Raw genomic sequence first — 18,014 nt, forward strand, 5'->3', positions numbered from 1 at the left:
TTTAGTTTTAGTTTTAGTTTAGTGTATGTATATGTGAAGAAAAAAATTAGAGAGACTAAGAGAGCAACAAAATTGTAGTAGGGTTGTGTTTGTTAACTAGCTGCAACTAGAGTTGTATTGTATTTTGTTTCGAAGTAGTAATATTGCTTAAATTATTAAGTACATCTAGTGCACATTTACTCTTGCAACAAGTGATATCTAGAGTTTGATTCGAGTTTACGTAGCAGAGAAGATGATCAACACGATTCAACCATAAATCTCGAGATTGACAAAGTCAAATTATGGCAATTAGAGTATTTAAATGAAGGCGTTACGTGGTTCCCAAGATTGTTGGGGCATCATCGAGGAAGGTTACGTCGAGCCCGATAATGTAGCGGTCGAAGTAGCTTTAACAAATAAAGAGAAAAGGGCACTAAAGGAAGCTCGTAAAAAAGATAAGAGGGTGTTGTTCTTTATTTTTCATGGAGTAGACGAATCTACATTTGAAAAAAAATTCGATGTAAAGACCGCAAAACAAGCATGAGAGATTTTACAAAAATCTCTTCAAGGTGCCGAAAAGCGAAAAAAGTAAGTTTACAATCCCTAAGAGCAGAGTTTGTAATGTTAAAAATAAAAAATACAAAAAAACAATGATTACATTAGCCATGTGAAAGCGGTAGTAAATGAAATGAAAAGAAAGGTGGATCTCTCGAAGAGGTTAGAGTGATGGAAAAGATTTTTGCGGTCATTTTCACAAAAAATTGACTATCTGGTCGTGGAAATCAAAAAATTTATCTCAAATATCGATCAATGAGCTTGTGTGTTCTCTTCAAGCCCATGAGCAGAAGTGATGTGATCATGTCGGGCACCAAATTTGTTCAGAACATGCTCACAACTTTAAAGTTCTTCCAAGTTGATTCTAAGGGAGTTTTACCTTATTTAATTTCTTATTTACTCATCTATGCATTAAATGTGAAGTGAATATTCTTTAGATCATGCTTGAGTATTATATTTTTTTCATTTATTGTATAATATATGATATTCATGCATAACTTATTAATTCACATCTTTATTTATGATATGATCACCAATAGCAAAGACCCAGAGAAGTACCCAAGTGGCCCCATCGCACGAGCAACAGCTAAGGAGTTTCAAGCAACCATGGAGAGTATGTTTACTTCAAGTTTGGAACGTGATGAAGAAGGAATAATAAGGGAGGATCACTTTACGTTGCTTATGCATGAACTTGCATGAGAATATAAAGTTTGCATAACATTCATTGCATTTAATAAGTGTGATGTTCATTCAAGCATGCATTGCATTTAAATCATCTAGTTCATTTAGGGAAGTAGTTCATTCATCAAACTAGTTCATTTATTAAATTAACTCTTAATTGTTTCATGCATGTTTTCAATTAAATATTGAATAAAGTTCACCTTTGTGTCTAGGTGCATGAGAGAAGTTGAATGGTTTTATCATATGCAAGAATGTCAGTCATAGTGTCTTCCAATTCTGGATGCGATACAGAGGTTTTTGGTTCTAGAAATCAATTGGACATTATTCATCTATCTCTTAGCTTTCCAACTCCTTTTGAATCACCTTAATCCGATATCGGGAGCTTGAGATATGATCGTTTTATTGAAGACAGTGCAGGTTGGAATTTTGTTCCGGGAATTTTATACATGGATGATTTGGATGAGTTTAAGCGAATGGAGAGTCTTTTCAACTTCAGCCAAGTGACAAGCCATTGAAGGACTCTTAATTCACTCATTCAAGGCATTCAAAGCTGATTGTTATCAACTAAGTTCAAGGGTTGTTCACATTCTTCAAGGGAGCATGCAATGAAGGGTGATTTAATTCACTTGTTAAGACAATTTTCAGCATGGAATAGCAAGAGTCTTTCACCCCTTGGACGAAATTAAGGTCAAATTATCTAGATTCATCCCCAAAATGATCTAGAATATTTAGTCAACCTTGAAGATAAGAAGACAAAGCATTCAAGTGCATTTTATTGCTAAATTGATTAGAATGTTTTCATCTTTTGACTCTTTTCATATGCTGCTTAGAAACACTATAAATAGACACCTTTGGGATCATTTGTAGACACAAATTGAATATATAAAACATCTTTGAGAGTTTGATTTCATTCTTGTTCTCTTGTATAACTTTATCAGCTTCAAGATAGTGTTGTTGTCTTCATTCATTTCCTTTTGTTAGCGTTGGTTCCTAGCTCATCTATAGCTAGTGGGTCACGTTCCATCTACTTCCACTTCAATTCCATCTATTTATATTGCTGGTTCCTAACTCCATATAGTTAGAGGGTCATAATCCATATTCTTTTCAATCCATCTTCCATATTCTTTTCAATCCATCTTCCATATTCCACGCCATCACCAACCCATACCTTCGCCATAGTTTCATTACATCCAAACTACAACTTCCATCATCTTACTAGAATCACGATTGGGCAATCATATATATGATTCAAAACTCATAATCGAGATCATATCATTTGGTATCAGATCTAGTCGATTCAATAAGCGTATCGTTTTATTTTCTCTCTCCCATGTTAGTAAAAAAACAAATCAAAAAAAAGAAGAAAGAAAAAAATTTAAAGAGGGAGGGAGTAATTCTTTTCATCTTTAAAAAAATATTTACTTCATCTTTATGTTCAATTATTAAATTTTGTTACCTTTACTTACCATCTCTTTTCCTTGTAGCCAATTTCTTTTCACTATCCTTACTACCAAGCCACAATTGTTTCAGCCGAAGTCAACTAGACCTTGTAAGCCTTGAGGAAGTTCCCAAAAGGACTTGAAATCAAAGCGGGAGTGGTAAAAGGCAAGGGTGATCATTAAGAGTAAAAGTCATCTCGAATGAAACACGAGTGGGGTGACTTTTCTTAGAGTGTTTGGTGAGGTTTCTTTTTTTTGTGTGAGGTTATTTTTTTATTACTAATTATGTCTCATCATTCAGGAGATAATTCTCAAGTTACAGGTAATGTTGAACCAAACCTACAAATGCAAGCAATGGTGCGTGAATTGACCAGGATTTTGAGGGAAGAGTTGGAACCTCTCCATGAACATATTTATCGTATTGAAGAGGAGTGTACTCAAGGATTCCGAGTGCAATAAGATGCCAATAATGGAGGAAATGAAGAAGTGAAAAGACCAGAAGAAGATCGTGCATCTCAATAAAGAAAGGGAAATCGAGGTACAAGGCCCAAAAGGTTTCGTCCATTAATGGATGATAATCTTGTTAATATCAAGATTTTCATTCCACCATTCCAAGGAAAGACGGATCCCGAGGCTTACTTAGCATGGGAAAAGAAGGTAGAGCATATCTTCTGGTCCCATGATTATTTCGAACTCAAGAAGGTAAAACTAGCTGCCCTTAAGTTTATGGATTATGCACTAATATGGTGGGGTCAATTGACATCAAGTAGGAGACACAATGGAGAACATCTTATCACTACATGGATGAAATGAAAGCAGTGATGCGAAAGTGATTCATTCCAACCCACTACCATCGGGAGTTATTCATCCGTCTTCAAAACCTTTCACAAGGTAACCGAAGTATTGAAGATTATCACAAAGAGATGGAGATGGCCATGATTTGAGCCAACATCGATGAGGATCGAGAAGCCACAATGGCAAGATTCTTATCGGGACTTAATTCGGACATTACGAGCGTGGTTAAGTTGTAACATTATGTGAAAATGGAAGACATAGTGCATATGGCCATAAAGATGGAAAAGCAACTCAAAAGGAATTGTGCCACATGATCTTATGGGAGTGTAACTTCAAAATGGGGAAAAGTTCATACAAGAAGACCCCTCCATTGCCATCCCACGAAAGAGGAGGGCCACCCAAAAAAATTAAGCCCATTGTCGAAACCAGCAAGGGTATGATTGCCGCCACTCCAAATCGTTCCCGTGACATACAATGTTTTAAGTGTTTGGGGTATGGACACATTGCAAGCCAATGTCCAAATCGTAACATCATGCTTCTTCAAGATGATGAAGAAGTTAAATCGGAATAAAAAGAGGATGAGAAAAAAGCTGCTACCATTGATATGGAAGAATTAGAGCATGTGTGGAAGAAGAGGTTCTTGTTTTCAAAAGAAGCCTAAACGTGCAATCCAATGGAGGAGATGAACAACGTGAAAATGTCTTCCATACTCGCTGCCACATTGGAGGAAATATATGATTTGTTATTATTGATGGAGGTAGTTGCACTAATGTTACTAGTACCTTAATAGTAGATACACTTGGCTTGGCAACAACAAAGTATCCACAACCGTATAATCTATAATGGCTCAATGATAGAGGATAACTCAAGGTGACCAAGAAAGTTTGAATTGCTTTCTCCATTAGGAAGTACAAAGATGAGGTGTTATGTGATGTCATTCCAATGTACACAAACTATTTACTACTTGGAAGGCCTTGGCAATTTGATAGGCGAGTGATCCATGATGGTTATACCAACCGGTATACATTCACCCATGGGGTAAGGAAGATCACTTTAGCTCCATTTTCACCAAAGAAAATACATGAAGACCAAATTCAATTAAGAGGAAAATTTGAAAGAGCCAAAGAGAGAGACCAAAATGGAGGTAAAAGAAAAAGAGTGTGATCAAAATAAGGGAAGGAAAATCATCATTCTTTCTAAAGAGAGAGTTGAAAAAGTGTTTAATGACGGCAAAGGAACTACTTGTGCTCATGTACAAGCAAATTTTTTTGAACACTAACTACCTTGATCAAAATTTGCCTGCTTTTTTTGTGTCTTTATTGCAGGAGTTTGATGACCTATTTTTGAAAGATATACCAAGTGGGTTGCCACCTATTCGTGGCATAGAATATCAAATATACTTTGTTCCTGGAGCCATCATTCCAAATCAACCAGCTTACCGAAGCAACCCCGAAGAAACTAATGAATTGTAAAGGCAAGTATCTGAGTTGATGAAAAAAGGGTACGTGAGGGAAAGCCTTAGCCCGTGTGTCGTGCTGGTTCTACTTGTGCCAAAGAAGGATGGAATTTGGCTCATGTGTGTGGATTGTCGAGCGGTAAACAAAATTACGATAAAGTATCGTCACCCTATTCCTCTCTTAGATGACATGTTAGATGAGCTTAACGGTTCTAACTTCTTTTCCAAGATTCATCTTAAGAGTGGTTACCACCAAATACGAATGTGAGATGGTGATGAGTGGAAAACAACATTAAAAATGAAGCAAGGTCTTTATGAGTGGTTGGTTATGCCTTTTGGCTTAACTAATGCACCAAGCGCATTTATGAGGTTAATGAATCATGTTCTTAGGCCATTCTTGGGTAAGTTTTGTGTGGTTTATTTTGATGACATTCTAATATGTAGTAAAATCATGGAAGAACATGTTCAACATTTGAGGTCAATTTTACTTGTTTTGAAGAAGGAAAAACTGTTTGCTAATTTACAAAAATGTATGTTTTGTACTGACGGGGTTGTTTTTCTAGGTTTTATTGTGAGTTCTGAAGGTTTGGAGGTTGATAAATAGAAGGTTAAAGCCATTGAAGAGTGGCCACGACCAACAAGCATTTATCAAGTTAGGAGCTTCCATAGACTTGCAAGTTTTTATCGGAGATTCGTTTTAAACTTCAGCACCATAGCTGCCCCACTAACAAGTGTTATTAAGAAGAATTCTAAATTCTTTTGGGGGAAGATCAAGAGAAGTCCTTTAATAGCATTAAAGATTATTTAATACATGCCCCTTTACTTACTCTACCTGATTTTAATTTAACTTTTTAAATTGAATGTGATGCATCAGGTGTAGGAATTGGAGCAGTCTTGTCTCAAGGTGGATATCCTATAGCCTATTTTAGTGAGAAATTAAGTGGAGCTACGCTTAACTATCCTACCTATGACAAAGAGATGTATGCTTTTATGAGGGCAATGGAAACACTACATTTGGCCTAAGGAGTTCATCATTCACACCGATCATGAGGTATTGAAACATATTCGAGGGCAGTATAAACTCAATAAAAGTCATGCCAAATGGGTATAGTTTCTTTAAACTTTTCCATATGTTATCAAGTACAAGAAAGGTAAGGAAAATATAGTTGTCGATGCATTGCCACGAAGGTATGTTCTTTTAAACACTTTGGAATCTAAGTTGTTGGGTTTTACTTTTATTAAAGACTTATATTTTTCTGACTCTTATTTTGGAGAAATTTACAAAGCTTGTGAGAAAGGGACGATTGATAAATACTTCAAGCATGATGGTTTTCTATACAAGGAAGGGAGACTATGTGTCCCTCAAGGTTCCATGCGAGAATTGCTCACTAAGGAAACCCATGGAGGAGGATTAATGGGATATTTTGGGATAGCAAAGACTTTGGCTATACTTCAAGAACGTCTATATTGGCCAAAAATGAAATGAGACGTGGAAAGGTTATGTGAGTGTTGCATTACTTGCAAGAAGGCCAAATCTAAAGTCATACCACATGGATTTTGTGCTAGGGCTTCCACGCACAAAGAATAACAAAGACTCCATCTTTGTAGTTGTTGATAGATTTTCCAAAATGGCTCATTTCATTCATTGTGAAAAAACTAATAATGCCTCACATATTGCTACTTTGTTTTTCAGGGAAATTTTAAGGCTACATGGTATACCCATAACTATTGTGTCTGATCGGGATGTGAAATTCTTAAGCCACTTTTGGAGAGCCCTATGGAGTAAGATTGGTACTAAAACACTATTATCCATCACTTTCCACCCTCAAACGGATGGTCAAACTGAAGTGGTGAATCAAGCACTTTCCATGTTACTTCGATTTGTCATTTGGAAGAACTTGAGAACATGGGAGGAGAGTTTACAACATGTGGAGTTTTCATGCAACCATTCAATCCATACTACTACGGGGCGTACGCCTTTCAAATTGGTGTATGGGTTCAATCCATTAACACCGATAGACTTGTTACCATTACCCGCTGATCAAATTGTGAATAAAGATGGACTTAACAAAGCTGAGTTTGTTAAGAAGCTTCATCAACAAGTGAGGGAGAACATTGAAAAGCGAACTAAGCAATATGAGCAATAAGCAAATAAGGGTCGTAAGCGAATTACTTTTGAGCCAGGGGATTGGGTGTGGCTGCACATGAGGAAAGAAAGGTTTCCGGCTTAACGAAAGTCCAAATTAATGCCTTGGGGAGATGGATCATTCCAAATAGTCAAGAAGATCAATGACAACGCCTATCAATTAAATCTTCCAGGTGAATTTAATGTCAATGCAACCTTCAATGTTGATTACTTGTCTCCTTATGATATAGGTGACTATTTGGGGACAAATCACCTTAAAGAGGGAGGGACTGATATGATCACCAATAGCAAAGACCCGGAGAAGTACCCAAGTGGCCCCATCACACGAGCAACGGCTAAAAAATTCAAGCAGCCATGGAGAGTATGTTTACATCAAGTTTAGAACGTGATGAAGAAGGAATAATAAGGGATGAACACTTTACGTTGCTTATGCATGAATTTGCATGACAATTTAAAGTTTGCATAATATTCATTGCATTTAATAAGTGTGTTGTTCATCCAAGCATGCATTGCATTTAAATAATCTAGTTCATTTAGGGAAGTAGTTCATTCATCAAACTAGTTTGTTTATTAAATTAACTCTTAAATGTTTCATGCATGTTTTCAATTAAATATTGAATAAAGTTCACCTTTGTGTCTAGGTACATGAAAGAAGTTGAATGGTTTCAACATATACAAGAATGTCAGTCAGAATGTCTTCCAATTATGAATGTGATACAGATGTGTTTGGTTCTAGAAATAAATTGGACATTATTTCTCTATCTCTTATCTTTCCAACGCCTTTTGAATCACCTTAATCCGATATCGAGAGCTTGAGATATGATCAATTTATTGAAGAGAGTGCAAGCTGAAATTTTGTTAATGGAATTTTATGCATGGATGATTTGGATGAGTTTAAGCCAAGGGAGAGTATTTTCAACTTCATCCAAGTGAAAATCCATTGAAGGAATCTTAATTCACCCATTCAAGGCATTCAAATCTGATTGTTATCATCTAAGTTTAAGGGTTGTTCATATTCTTCAAGGGAGTATGCAATGAAGGGTGATTTAATTCACTTGTTAAGACAATTTTCAGCATGGAATAGCAAGAGTCTTTCACCCCTTGGACGAAATTAAGGTCAAATTCATCTTCAAATTGTCTAGATTCATCCCCAAAATGATCTAGAATATTCAACCAACCTTGAAGATAAGAAGACAAAGCATTCAAGTGCATTTTATTGCTAAATTGATGGGAATGTTTTCATCTTTTGACTTTTTTTCATATGCTGCTTAGAAACACTATAAATAGACACCTTTGGGATCATTTGTAGACACACATTGAATATAAAAAACATCTTTGAGAGGTTTCTTTCATTCTTGATCTCTTGTAGAACTTTATTGGCTTCAAGATAGTCTTGTTGTCTTCATCCATTTCCTTTTGTTATAGCGTTGGTTCCTAACTCATCTATAGCTAGTGGGTCATGTTCCATCTACTTCCACTTCGATTTCATCTATTTATATTTATAGTTCCTAACTCCATATAGTTAGAGGGTTACAATCCATATTCTTTTCAATCCATCTTTCATATTCCACACCATTACCAACCCATACCTTCGCTATACTTTCATTACATCCAAACTACAACTTCCATCATCTTTTGTTCAAAGCAAGCAATTCAATTTCATACAAGAATCACGATCGGGCAATCATATATATGATTTGAAACTCATAATCGAGATCATATCAATTTAGCTCAATTAATGCATACACATTTTATACTTAGTTTAAATTATGCTTATCTCATGTTTTAGATTTACCCTTAGCTCGTTTGCATTCATAACATGGGTGACAACATGCATTCATCATTCTTCTAGCTCAATTCCTATCTAATTACTTGTTTACATACTTTGTTTAGGTACATTGGAGGCTAAGGCAAGCTATTGAATCTCGGGGTTAAAAGATACAATCTTTGGCAGCTCATATCAGCTCATAAACATTAAAAGATAGCTCACATAGCTCAATATCATCTCATTGTATGCAAAGGATAACTAAAGGAGTTGAAGGGCATCTAAACTTAGTTGGAAAGTAGCAGAAATGACTAAGGCAACTGAAGTGTTAGTTGGAGTAACACTACCTAGTTACACTCACCTAGATAGCCAATTAAGTGCCTACCTAAGTGCCATGCATGATTCATGAGCTTAGCATGTGTCCAAGACCAAGCATTCATCACCTTTAGACATAAGGAGCTATAATATATTAAAGGGACATATTTACCTCAATGTGAACATATTAACATGGTAAAAACCACGTGAAGATCATGATTTCGTCATACAATGAATTTATGCAAAGAGAATCAGTACATTTGGTCATGAAAGGTGTACATTCAACCAAGGCAACCTAAGAGTCTTGTTCACACTATAAGAGAAATGAATGTAATCATTCATGAATCCATAATCAAGAACCAAGAATGAATTACATGTAAGAACAAGGAGGATGAATACACTTTAATTCAAGTACATTCATCAACATATACATTCATCCAAGACGTGTAGAGTCAAGTGCATATAAGGTAGTTGAACCATCATGTTCACATGGGAACCAAATTCATGAAGATAGTCAAACCATCATGTTCACACGAGAGCTAAACCATCTTGTTTGCTCCAAAGGGGAATGAATTTGGCCAAGGGGATTTAATTCATTTAAAAGATGAACATGCATTCATCCAATGAATTATCCTTGTTCATATTAGGTGTACATTGTATCTACTTAAAGGATGGACATTCATCCATGAATGTTCATTCATTAAGGCCTTTTAGTTCATACCATGCGTGCATTATATCAGGCAATTTTAAGGCTTATAAATAACTAAGTCATTCATTTGTAAAACCAACTTTGTTTAATCAAAACTTGTGAGAATTTTTTCTCTTTAGTTCTTAAGTGGGATTTATCGACTTATCAAGCTTAGCTTGTGGCATCAACCCTCTTTTTTCACCATGATGCTTCTATTTCCTATCTCTTTATAGATAATAGGTCAAAGTCCTTAAACACCACACCTCAAAGTTATCTTATAAGGTATGGGTTAAGCTTTAATATGACTTTGTTCCTTTCTTGATACTTGAGATATTATTTATGAAATTCCATCACCATCTCCATACTTCTATTCCCCATCTTACGTTCAACTATATCACCTTATATAATTCACTATATCCTTTTATACATGTCATCATCTTCATCTATAATTTTCGTATCCAGCTCTATCTTTCATTAATCATTCTTTTTTAGACTTCTTGATTATACATGGATCCTTTTTTCCATCATAGATCAAAACAATCAAAGGGCTCAACAATGACATTTGTTGGTGTTAGGGTGACCTGTATCAAGAAGATGAAACAAAATGAAGATTCTGAAAATTTAGAGCTAACATTACAAAGAAAAATGAGCATCTGCGAAGGGAAAGCTACCAGCAGCAACACACTAGGTCGAGGAAATTGTGGTGGATTTTATGAAAGATATAGAGGCAGATGAGGAACACGAGGACGTGGTGTTCGATTATATGACACCACTCAAACGAGTGAAAATTACCAAACATCATATTGTGAATGAAGATTTAGAGTCCAAGGCAGAGATATATATCAACAAAGAAATAAATCTAAACTACAATTTTATAATTACAGCAAGTGTGGTCACTTTAGTTACGAGTGCATATCAGCTCCTTAGCATGAATAAAGAAATAACGTAACAGAAGTTGAAGAAGAGAAAATTGAAAAATCTCATGTATTCCTTACTTATAAAGGAAATGAAGAGTTCAAGAAGAATATTTGGTATCTTGATAATTGTGCTAGCAACCATATTTGTGGTCGAAAAGAGTTGTTCGTGAAGTTAGACAAAACAATCCATGGTCGAGTAATTTTTGGTGATGACTCGCACACAGAAGTCAAAGGAAAATATGAAGTCATGATTACTTAGAAAAATAATGAACATAAGTACATCTCATATGTTTATTATGTAACTGCTTTGAAAAATAATATCATCAGTCTTGGTCAACTCTTGGAAAAATAATATAAAGTGTAGATGAAAAATCGCTCACTTTCCATTAAAAATAAAGGAGAGTTTATAGACAGGTTGACATGATTCAAAATCATCTATTTACCATTGATATTTGAGTAAGGAGAAGTGAAGTGCATGAGGACAACAATCAATGATGATTTGTGGATGTGACATTTACGATATAAGCATCTTATTTTTTTAGCCTAAAGTTGTTATAAAAGGAAAATATGGTGAAATGATTGATAGAAGTCAACCCTCCAAATCAACTATGTTAGGCTTACATTAAAAGAAATGAACACAGACAAAGCTTCGAAGTTGGCAAATCTTGGCAAGTCCGAAGGTCGTTGGAGATTGCGCACACTAACATGGTTGGTCCTTTTGACATCCCATCACTTTGTGGTAACATGTACTACCTAACTTTTATTTATGATTTTAGAAGAAAAAGTTGACTTATATTTTGAAAGATCAGAAGCACTATAGAAATTCAAAGAATTCAAAGCAATGGTAGAAAAACAAAGTGGTCAATATTTAAAGATACTCATATATGATAAAGGAGGCAAGTATACATCAAATTTATTTGAATACTTCTGTAGAGAGCATGACATAATTCATCAACTGATAGTTAGATATACACCTCAACAAAATGGAGTTGTTGAAAGAAAGAACAACACAATTCTTGACATGGTAAGAAGTATGATAAAATGGAAGCACCTACCGAGAAATGTAACAACCCCAACCCGTACCCAACCCGGATACGAATCCGAGGTGCCACATTGACATTTCAAAACATTTACTTGTACAAAATAGTGAACAATTTTAAAACTTTTACTAATATTAAGGAAATACGATAATATACTATTGAATTATGTTTAATTATAACAAATTTAAAGAAAAATGTTGGAAAGGAGAAATTAGTCTGTCTGGCTTAACTTTACTCCTTCTTCTTCTCAGAACCTACGCGTGAAACAATTACACGCTAAGTCGTTGACTTAGTGAGGCATATGAAACATATAATAGAAACCATAAATCATTTCATATAACGAAATGCATACATACCCATATACCATCATACCAAGTTTGTTTATGAATTCTCTTTATTAATCCATGTACACATGTAATTTAGTGTAAACAATAATAACACGATATCATATAATAATGAAAATACTTTTGATATCTTTTATAGGCTCATGTGCATTACTGAGAACTTAAGGTATATGAGTACACTGAGGTTGTACACACATATACTGTCACCACAGCTCATATGATAAACTATCCACATATCCCAAAGAACATAGGTAAATTGTCCATATGTCCCAAAGAACATAGGTAAACTGTCCATATGTCCCGAAGAACATAGGTAAATTGTCCATATGTCCCGAAGAACATAGGTAATTCTGTCCATATGTCCCAAAAGACATAGGTAATAATGTCCATATGTCCCAAAAGACATAGGTAATGCTGTCCATATGTCCCAAAAGCCATAAGTAACCCTCGACTCTTGGCATGCCAACTATACCCCTAGCTTTCGTATCACATAACATGGGCATTATCATTTATAATTCATATCATTGCTCTTATGATCACATATTTCTTTCTTCTGTCACATACCACATGTATGTGTAAACATTTAACTCATATCATATAACATATATCACATATTGCATATTCATGTAAACATGTAGATCATGTCACATATAATAACATATACCTATTTCCATTTATTCATACACACATGAGAATCACATAAGCACTTAATCTCATAGTTCTTTCACATAGCTCATTGTTACATTTTCACATGATCACATAGTCACGTAGTTCACTTACAAGTAGATCATTTCCATATAAATTCACATGTTACGTGTATCTTTTCTCATATATTTCATATAATCATATATATCTTATTTCATACATCATATATGCATACCTTCACTTATCTCATATATTATTCTCATATGTTCACATCGATCATGGTCACGTAACTGACATCTTGTTCTCATATCTTCACATAAATCTTATAACATATAACTCCTCATCACATAACTTATATCACAGTTTCATATATGCACATAGTTCAGTTTTACATATCTTATATCACATGTTCATATAATCCCTTATGTTCATATCACATAACTTATATAATACTCTCATGTAATCACATATGTCATTTATACTAGTTCACATGGGTTATCACTCAAACATGTATTCACATAAATCATGTAACATATACAATAACAAATCACACATATGCTCATATTCAATTACTCATGCACACATAATAATCATATCAAACACATGCTTATATTCATAAATTCATACACTATAGTATAGGAAATAGACTCATTGCAAGTCTTATTTCCATAAAACATCATATACCAATTAATATGTACTCACCTTAGCCTTGCTTGCTTCGATTCGATCCTAATTCTTCAATTGTTCCGGAACTCGTTTAGGCTCTATATCTACATAAATATAATTTTCAAGACAATTATCAAAAGCCTAAACCTTATACTTCGATGCTATTAACTTAAACGAATTTAATAGACCAATATTCACTTTTTCCTTTAGGAGGGTATCGATACACTCCTTAAGGTATCGGTACCCTTATTGTATTCTATGATTTTTCGTTCAAGAGGGTATCGTACACATACTTAGGGTACCGATACACTCTACCCAAAATAGGTTTTTTCACCCGAAAATTCATCAACTCTTCACTGAATTTCCTCATATAAAACTCCTTTCATGTCACTAAACTCAACTACAACCATTTTAACTAACTTTTTTCATTCCAACACTTTATTATCTCCCATATATCATTCAGATTCTTAAAACTAAGAATCTTACTAAATTTTCCATGTAATCCAAACTTATTTCTAACACTTATAACTTCTTATTCACACTTATGAAAAGTCAAAATCCATCTCAAAGTTCATTTATTTACTCTTTTTCATAAATTCACTTTGAAACCCATTCTCTTTAATCTTTCATAACTTCTTCATCTTTTGATTATAAGACAACTTAAGCTTTCCTTAAGCTTAAGTATCACCTAAGGATCAAAACTCACTCTTAAAATCAACAAATAATCAATTAACCAAAAAACTCACCTTTGCCTTGAGTTTTCACGCAGGGAGAAGAAGTGAGAAGAAGATAACTATGGAAGTTTATTTTCCTTCTTCACTTCCACGTGGGTTTCCTTATCTTATAAGGAAATAAAAATCTTTCTTGTCAAATGACCATTTTGCCCTTCACTTCATTTAATAATTACTAATAATAATTCATAAAATATCTCCAATAATTCTTGAACTATCCAACTATTTTATTTTAATCACCAAATTCTGAATTTTTACAATTTAGTCACTAACCCGTAATTTGGGATATTAAAAGAAATTTCTGGGCCGAAGTAGTTTGTAGTACATTTTACCTGTTAAATCGGTGTCCAACCAAAAGTGTGAAGTATATAACATTAAATGAAGCGTGGAATGTCAGAATCCAGGAGTTGGACACCTCAAGGTTTTTGGATGCATCGTATATGTACGGATTCTTAGTAGATAAGAAAGAAGCTCGATGATAGAGGAGAAAGGTGTATTTTCATCGGGTATGATGAAAGAAGAAAAGTCTGTAGACTTTATAATGCTCCCACGAAGAACATAATCATTTCAAGATATGTCGAGTTTGATGAAGCAAGATACTATAGATGGAGCAAAGAAGAAAAGAATGTTGAAAGACTATTTTTTATGAAGATAAAGATGACGACAATCTTATCGATCAAGATGAACAAGATGATGATAAAGGTCCTCAACAAAATTTAACTGTATCACCATCATCAAGCTACAACAGCAGTAGCAGCAGCATAATAGAAATTTCTGACGTACCTCAAACAGAAGTTCAAAGATCTACAAGGGAGAGACGAATACCAGAAAGGTACAATGATTATGAATTACAAAATCTCTCACTTTTCAGTCTACTTGCGAATAGTGATCTCATAACATATGAAGAAACATTCGAAGATAAAAATAAAAAAAATATTGTAATGGAAAATCATATTTGAGGGTGAGTGTTAGAATATCAAACCTGTTTTTCCATTAAAGATGGAAAAGCTTGAATCAAAATAATGGATTTGGAAATTTCCACTTGGAGAGCTATATGGATAACCATATCTGGCAAGTGGAGATGAAGTTTTGTGGCAACCCAACATGAAAACTTAGTCACGTCATCGGTACAAAGATGCTTAACAATTAAGAGAATGAAGTGGTAGCTACTAAGTTTAAAACGGCAGCAATAATTATCATTTGGCAGCAGCTTAAGGTTGAAAATTTGAGCATAAATTGATGGAGGCAACGTGGCAAGAAAATGGACATGGAATTTCATTACTACAAGTAATTTGACGCGGCAATGCAGGAAGAATTTGGCAACATTTAGACCTTTCATTTAGGCATTTAATTACCCTTATAATTATGTGTTTTAGCTTCGTTTAATGTATATATATGGGAAGAAAAAATTAGAGAGATTAAGAGAGCTACAAAATTGTAACGAATTGTGTTTGTGAACTAGCCGCTACTAGGGTTGTATCGTAATTTATTTTGAAGAAATAATGTTGTGTAAATTATTAAGTACACCGAGTGCCCATTCACACTTCCAACAGGAATTTGGCTTACATAATGGCATCGACATGCTTAGATCAATGGACCAACTGGATGAAGTGAATATATTTTGTTGGAATGTATGTGGTTTGAGAAAATCATGGAATGGAAACTAAGTACTATTGTCCATCTTTGTTAGTTTTCATCTACTTATGTACATGTAGAAATAGTTGAGAAAGAGAGTGGAAGAAGATAGAGATTTATTATATTTTATGGTGCATTCGAGAAAAGTAGATGATCGGAATCATGGAATTTTTTACACTATTTAACATATAAAGATAGTTAATACTAGGAAACTTACATAGCGAAGAATAACATTTCAACACATCGCAACGCAGATGGAACTTCATACTCCAAAGTAAAAATAAAATAAAATATTGAACAAATAAGAAAAGCTTTCGAGAGAACTTTGCACTACGATTTTTTTTATTGATTATGAGATAAAATATACGTATATAAAAAATGTCGATTTATAAGATTTAAAAACCTTAAAAATATAACAAAAAACCCCAATATCTTTTACATTAATGTTAAATTTATTTGGAGAGAAAATATTTTCACTTGAAAATAAAACAACCTTGTTTGTACATAAAATAAACATAATTTTAACTATGAAAATAAATTCTAAAATTAAATAGATAAATAATTAATATGACCCTAAATTATATAAAATAAATAATATAAAATATTAAGATAATTTAATTATAAATAATCAATAAAATAATTATAATATTCATAATAATTAAAAAAAAATTATGTGTCTTGTATCTAGTTTTCTGCCTGTGATGTCTTCACTAAAACAAACATATCTTGAGTCTTTGAGGTCCGATTGAGGTATTGCAAGCTGCTTTATAAAGATAATTGATAGACAATTGATTCACAAGAATACTTGTCAACCCAAAAATGCCCATATCCCATCTGAAAAGTCATCACAATTTAACTGATATTTAACCCATATATTCTCGTGTCGTCCAATATTTAAACATTATATAAGGCCAAATATATGAAATAAGATTTACAAACCAAATATAGCATTAAAGGTCATGCAAATACATATATGCATAACGAAATTATGTATTGTACTATGATAATGTTTCTTGCTAAAACTCCTATGAGAATGCTCTGCCCTAACTCGACCACAAAATCTAAAAATTTACACACAAAAAAATAATAATAACTTTACAAAATTCAGTGGTACAAATCTGCTCTATTATATCACTTAATAAATTAACGTGGACTAAACATACTTTAGCATCATTAAACACAATTCATGTGTCTCATCGCATCCATACCATAGTCATTATAATGAAGATTTTTTAATAGTTCATTCATTTAGTATATAATAGATAACCGTGTCTAGGTATATATATATATATGTATATATATATATATATATATATATATATATGATATTTGGATATAGCCCGTGGAATTAGTGTCGAATATATTATTGTCACTAAGGTTACATATAATATCATGTGTTCCATAGTTAACCTGTGCCACTGAGATTGCTTGACCCCAAAAAATGGCTTCAATTGAGGCTGTATCATTGTCTCCTCCTATGATTTCGTCCATCATCCTAACCCAATATGACTTGAAAAAAATCATTGTTTACAAAGCTATTGAGCTCATCGAGTTGGATTTCGGTATGAGTCTCGACACCAGCTCCACCCTTTTCTGGTTTGGTTGGGGGTAGATTCTTATGTGGTGTCGATGTATAGTTGTAATTTGGGTGGTTCATAAAAGATTTATAGGGTATAATTATGAAAATAGAGGAAGGTCATAAGAGTAGATAGAAAGTCGCGAAGAAGGTGATAGAAGGTTGATAACTCTCCAGTAGGTTGTAGTTTTTATAAACTCTTTTATTTTAGTGTTAGTTTTAGAGTTTAGTATTTTACTTGTATGTACAAACTATTTTCTTTAAGGGGAGAAAAATTATCTTATCTGTCGTTTAAGCTTTTTATTGTTAAAACAAAGCTTGTTAATATATTCTCTAAGTGTCGATACATGTTGATTCATTGGAGCAAACTTTTGTAATGCAATTGACATAATCTAAAAGTGAAGATCACGTCCTAGCAACTGAGCTTTGGAGAGATGCTTGTTGTTGTCTTGATCCTATACGATCACTGATTATTTCCTTTGAACTAGATTTTTTTTTTAAATTTCTAGTATGTTAAACTCTAAATACTTGTTTTAGTACATATCTTGTTTCGAAATTTCTTTATTTATGTCTCATGTTTATTGTTCAAGTGTTGTAAATCTTAGTAGATGCGATGGATCTCCAAATATTACCAAGTGTTA

The sequence above is a fragment of the Hibiscus syriacus genome, unplaced genomic scaffold (assembly GCF_006381635.1).
Source record: "Hibiscus syriacus cultivar Baekdansim isolate YM2019G1 unplaced genomic scaffold, ASM638163v2 tig00111409_pilon, whole genome shotgun sequence".
In the NCBI taxonomy this organism is placed as follows: domain Eukaryota; kingdom Viridiplantae; phylum Streptophyta; class Magnoliopsida; order Malvales; family Malvaceae; genus Hibiscus; species Hibiscus syriacus.